The 6,000-nt window shown below is 44.1% G+C and overlaps 1 pseudogene; it reads left to right on the top strand.

The window, feature by feature from the left end:
• Positions 1–4,662: 4,662 nt before the first annotated feature.
• The window catches only part of LOC102925964 (bifunctional purine biosynthesis protein ATIC pseudogene), a 49,598-nt pseudogene continuing 48,260 nt past the window's right edge, over positions 4,663–6,000 (top strand).

Genomic DNA, 6,000 nt, shown 5'->3' with positions numbered 1-6,000 from the left:
TGATCTCGATGTCCCCTACCTGTACAATCCCTCCTCTTCCTCGTCGATTGGATTCCCGGAGCTCAGCCTGGCACCTGGCCATGGATCTCTGTATCTGCCTCCATCAGTCACTGGACAAAGGTTCTATGATGACCAGAGTAAACCAGTCCAGGCACCCTCTAGACCATTGCCAGCACTTCAAGGTGGGGTCATCCTTATGGATTCCTGAGAGCCTCCCCAGCACCCTGCTTCTTCCTAGTCCCATGATGAAGGACAATACTTCGAATATGTGGACCACACTTTGAAGCTTACATGTAGCCCTTTAAAGATGCCCCATATAGAAACAATAATGTCCCAAGAACAATGAGAAAACTCAGGATGACACTGTCTAACACTATTCTCCAACAGAGGAGTCAGGACTTCTTAGAGAAATGTTTTATTCTAGTATTGGAACATAAAACGTGAGTCTGGAGAATCATATTGTACAAAAAGTCAAGAGGTGCTTACTTATGCCAAAGAAATACAGCAACCAACTGGAGGAATCCTGGTGACCAAATCTGAATACTTCAAGCCACAGAATAAAGAAGTACTGACCTAAAACTCCAAATATAAGATATCTAACCCCAAGCTAATATAATTAGACCAATAATTAGAAAAGATAAGCATGTCATTCAAAAAGAATGTCAAATATTTATGTATGGACCCTCCACAAAGGACAACCAAGCTGCATTTAGTGACTATTAGTCAGGGTTCCCCAGAGAAGCAGAACTAATTAGAGTGTAGAAGACAGATAAATCCAAAGATGATATATAAATATGACAGAGAGAGAGAGAGAGAGAGAGAGAGAGAGAGAGAGAGAGAGAGAGAGAGATATTAGTGTTTTTCTATATAGCCCTGGCTGTCCTGGATAGACAACTACTCACTCTATGGACCAGGCTGGCCTCAAACTCTCTCTCTCTCTCTCTCTCTCTCTCTCTCTCTCTCTCTCTCTCTCTCTCTCTCTCTCTCTCTCTGTCTCTGTCTCTCTCTCTCCCCAGAATCTCCTTACATAGCCCTGGCTATCCTGGAACTCACTCTGTAGACCAGCTACAGTTTGAAGCCTCAAACTCTTCCTGCCTCTGACTCCAGAGTGATGGGATTAAAGATGTATGTTACCATGACCTGCTGGAAGGGATTCTCGATATAAGATTGTTAAATTGTTTAGTTTGGTTGTGGGCATGTGGGGAGGGGGATTATCTTGATTACCTTAATTGACATCACCCACTGTGCAAGGCACCAATCCCTGGGTTATGTAAAAGTGGAGAAAAGAAACAGCACCAGTATGCGTGTATTGATTCATTGTTATCTGCTCTTGACTGGATATAATGTGATGAGCTGATGTAATTTCCTAGGACTTTGACTTCCCACAATAATGAACTGTAACCGAGAATTTGTAAGTCAAATAAATTTTTCTCTCTTAAATTGCCATTGTCAGAATGTTTTATCAGAGCAAAGGACATTTAGCTAAGACAGAAGTCCGTAACCAGGAGTAGGATCATTGCTGTGCAACATGTTGCTTTTAGACAGTTAGAAACTATTTTGTGGGAGAGTTTGGAACTTTGAGCTGGAAAAGCCTTTGAGCACTATGGATAGAACTTAATGGACCATTCTGCTGAGAACCTGGAAGAGAAGAATGCTAAGAGAAATATGAATAGTGGAGGCTCGGCTCACAAGGTTTCAGGTGAGAGAGAGCAGGGACTACCAGGAACCAGTTTAGGGATCATTTGTATGATGCTTTGCTAAGAATCTAGTTTCCTAAGAACCCGTGTATAGAATCTAAAGATAATGGATTGACTTTTTTGGCAGAGGAAATTCCAAGGCAGGAAAGTATTCGGGCTTGACTTAATAAAAAGCCACTAAAGCAGCAGCTTTATTTGATAAAAAGATCAGCACCATTGTAGAGAAACCTCCTGTTCATCACTGGGTCGATGGGAAAGTATCCTAGGGACAAAGTTTCACCCCTCAAAGAAGACTCCATCCTCTGAAGATTTAAATTCATTTAAAAGCAAATGATACAGCAGTATTACAAAAGAGTTGGACTACATCTTGAGCATCAACCATATGGTACTGGTTTTGAAGTCATAGAAGATGCAAAAATAAGAAGTCATGGAAAACAGCTACAGCCAGGCAATTTGTGACAAGATAAGAGTGCCTAAAGAGAGGACCTGAGAGGCCATTATGAGAAGTTAGGAAAATAAAGCCTCACTCGCAGTGCAGACCCCAAGATATTGGAGATGCTAGGAGCATGGGATAGCTGTCAATGAAAACCATAGATGTGGAGTGGATCCGGTCCAAGCCTAAGAGAGAAGCTATGTGGGGCAAGTGGCAAGGCTGGAGGAACAGGGATAACCTACCCTTTTGGAGCAAAGTGAGCCCTAGATAGGGTAGAATTTGGTGTTCACCCTTTTGGATTTTGTTTTTGCTTTAGTGTGATTGATTGCTTTACATCCTAATCTTGTCCTTTTGGAAGAAAAATGTAGTCCATGCTGTTGTATTTTGGAAGAATGTACTTTTTTATTTTATAGGTACTCACATTTTGAGATAAATATCAAATTTTGAAAACAATGAATAGAAGGTTATGGCTTAAAGTCATGTTTTGGGGTGTCAAGTTGACAGATAATAGAGTTGTAGTGGTTACTTTTAAGTGTCAATTTGATTTAGTCTTGAACCACTTGGAAAGGCATTCTCAGTGAAAGACTATCTATCTAGATTAGGTTGACCTGTGGATGTGTTTATGAAGGATTATCTTAATTATTGAAGTGGGAAGATCCAGCCACTGCAGGTAACATCATTCCCTGGGCAAGGTATCCTAGGTTAGATCAGACAGGCAAACAGGAGCTGGGCCCTAGCATGTATGCACTAATTCATTGCCCTTTGCTCTTGACTGTGGATGACATGTGACCAGCCACTTGATTTTCCTGCTGTCTTGACATCCTGACAATGATAGGCTGTAACCTGGGATGATGAGCCAAATAAAGCCGTCTCCTTTACATCTCTTTAGTCAGGGCATGTTACCACAGCAACCAGAAACTAAACAATGATACGAAGATAGATGAGAGATTTGTTAGGAGAATTGGCTCACATGATCACAACAGCCGAGAAGAGACTGTCTGCAAGCTTGGGTGCCTAGAATGGTGGTAGTGTGGCTCAGCCCAGAGAGGCCAGTGGTTTAACCCTCAGACCTAAGAACCCAGGTGACCAGTAGTGTAAGGTCTGAAGTTCAAAGTCTGGAGAGTATGGGGTTCTGATGTCCAAAGAGAGGAGAGGTGGGGGGACTTCATAATACAGAAATGGGGTCTTTCCTACTTCTGTTCTCTACAGGTCCTCGTCAATTAGATGATACCTGCATGCTGTGAAGAGGGCCCTTCCGCACCTGATCCGCTCAGACACACACTCTCACCAACACACCCCCAGACAATGCTTCATCGGGTTGCTAGATATTTCTTTTTTCAAGGGAACATTTAACATTAACTTTCACAGTGACTCTTTCCAAATAGCCTAGTATGGGGGAGGGTGTTTAACAAATGCTTTTTCAAGTGAATGGTCAAGCTCAGCATGACAAATAGTGTTCATAGAGCACAGACTTGATACACTGTGATAAAAATGGCACCTTGCCTCCATAGTCTTCATCTTCCCAAATATAAAAATAGTAACTAAGAAAAAAACACCAAATTCTAATGGAAGAACATTCTACAAACCACCTCATGAGACTTCTCTAAAGTATTCAGATCATTTTCTTTTTTAAAAAAATTACATAATTTTTTATTGATTCTTTGGGAATTTCACATCAAGCACCCCAATCCCGCCCATCTCCCATTCCCTCTGTATCTTCCCATCACCCTTGTAGCATCCCCCCGCCACAAGGAAAACTTAAAAAGAAATAATAAAAATAAAATAAAAATTTTAAAAATAAAAATACATATAAGAACACTAATTTAAAAAACAAAAGCAAAAACAAAACAAACAAATAAGAACAACAACAAAAAATAAACTTCAATCCTCCGTCTCTCCTACCTCTCCACTGACTCTTCATTCCCCTTAGTGGCATTGGGACCTGCGGTGTATCATGAAGCGTACATATGCTTTTGACCAAACAACTTAATTTGCAAATGTTTATTGTGTAGTATGTTGTCGGTCAGGTTTAAGACCTCTGGCTTCGGGTACACCCTCAATACTGGACCCTCACCAAATCTCTCGGGTGTCCTGCTGCTGCCTCGAGTCATGGAGATCCTGTGGCTATGGGTCTTCTGCAGGACCAGTCCCTTTGTGCACACCAGCAGGTCATAGATGGGGTAGATGATGGGGAGTGCTGACTCAGAGCCCTGGATGAGTGCCTGGGTGGTAGCTGGGTTGAATTTGGGCTGCTGGGACCATGCCCCTCAGGTGAGTGGCAGAGCCAGCTCTCCCACAGCTGTGGTGAGGGTGGAGCCAGCTTTCCCAAGTGGAGGGGGCAGCTCTCCTGTGTAGGATGAGTCCAACAGAGAGCAGGCTCAGCTTTCCAGTGAGGGTGGAGGAGCCAGCTTTCCCCTGGCCAGGGAGGGGTAGAGCCAGCTCAGCACAGCCCTGTACTTCACATGATTCACATTGGCCACTGTGGTGACACACACAATGAACATCAATACAGACCCCAGCTGCATCTGAACCATGAACCCAGACATGGCCATCAGCAGCATCTTGGGCCAGGTTATCACCATGGCCCTGGATGGCAGTGCAGGCCTCTCATATTGGGAGCCCAGCAGTAGCACGGTCTCAGACTCCAACATGACCCTTGGTGGTGGTGGCCCATGCACAGCCTTTGATGGTAACAGGAGCCATCGATATCAACTCTCATCCTGGCTGTGGTAGGGCCATGGACTGAGACATGGCCTTTGGCCATAACCTAGGCTCAGATGCTGTCCAGGTCATTTTCAACACAAGGAAACTCTGAGAAATTCTCATAGTCAAAGGAGCCAAGGAGACATGTTGGCTACATGAATATATATCCTGAAATCAAAAAAGGATGCTGAACTGGACATGGGAACACACACATCACACATAATCCCAGCCATCTTGAGGTAAGAGGGTCAGCCTGAACTACACAGTGAGTTCAAGAGTAGCCTGAGCTACACGAGACTCTGTCACAGAGAGCAGGATGGGGATGGGGATGTACATGAGGGTTCTGGCTTAAAACACCAAGAAAGTCTAAATATAGACTTCAGTAATGTATCAAACTGCTTGATTGATTGTAAAAAGCCAAGCATACTATTGTGATGGTTGGGCTAGACTGTCAGCTTGATAGGACTCAGGATCACCAGTGAATTTGTGTTTACAGACATTTCTAAAAACGTTCACCTGGGGAGGGAGACTCACACTGAGTGTGGGCAGCACCATCCCCTAGGCTAGCATTCTCCACTGCATAAAAAGGAGAGAGTGGCCTAAGGAACAGCGTTGGTCTCTCTCTGCTTCAAACCTGCAGATGCAATGTGATCAGTTCCCTCACTTCCCTGCCACCGTGCCAGCATCACGGTGAACTACCAAAACCTTCAAGTCTGGGAACCCTGGCTAGGAGTGGCAAGAGAATGAAGGAAGGGCAGAGCCACAGACACACAGACAGCAAAGTTTGGGTCAGTTGGGAGTTTGCTACGTCAGCGTGTTTATTAGGTACAGTGGAGCCAGGGTGTTGTTCTCTGGTCTCAGGAGGAGGTCTCTGAAGGCAGCAGTCTCAGGCTGTAAACATCTGGGAGGAGGAAGCTGTAGTTACTAGTCTTTGTACTGATCTGACTCTGAAAAGCTTGGCCATTTCCCTTGAACCTGGGCCATGTGGGTAATGGCTTTGCCATCAAAACACAAATTAACTAAGGACTTCACTCACGCAGAACTTCCTCTGCCTGCTACCTGGGAACACCCCCCACACTGAGAACCAAAACAAACCCTCCTCCCTGAAGGTGCTTCTTGTCCTGTATTTGGTCACAGCAGCAGGAAAAGTGTTCACTAATACAAGAT

The sequence above is a fragment of the Peromyscus maniculatus genome, chromosome 2 (genome assembly GCF_049852395.1).
Source record: "Peromyscus maniculatus bairdii isolate BWxNUB_F1_BW_parent chromosome 2, HU_Pman_BW_mat_3.1, whole genome shotgun sequence".
Lineage (NCBI taxonomy): Eukaryota > Metazoa > Chordata > Mammalia > Rodentia > Cricetidae > Peromyscus > Peromyscus maniculatus.
Note: the sequence above shows the minus strand (reverse complement) of the source record. Positions and strands in the feature narration are given on the sequence as shown.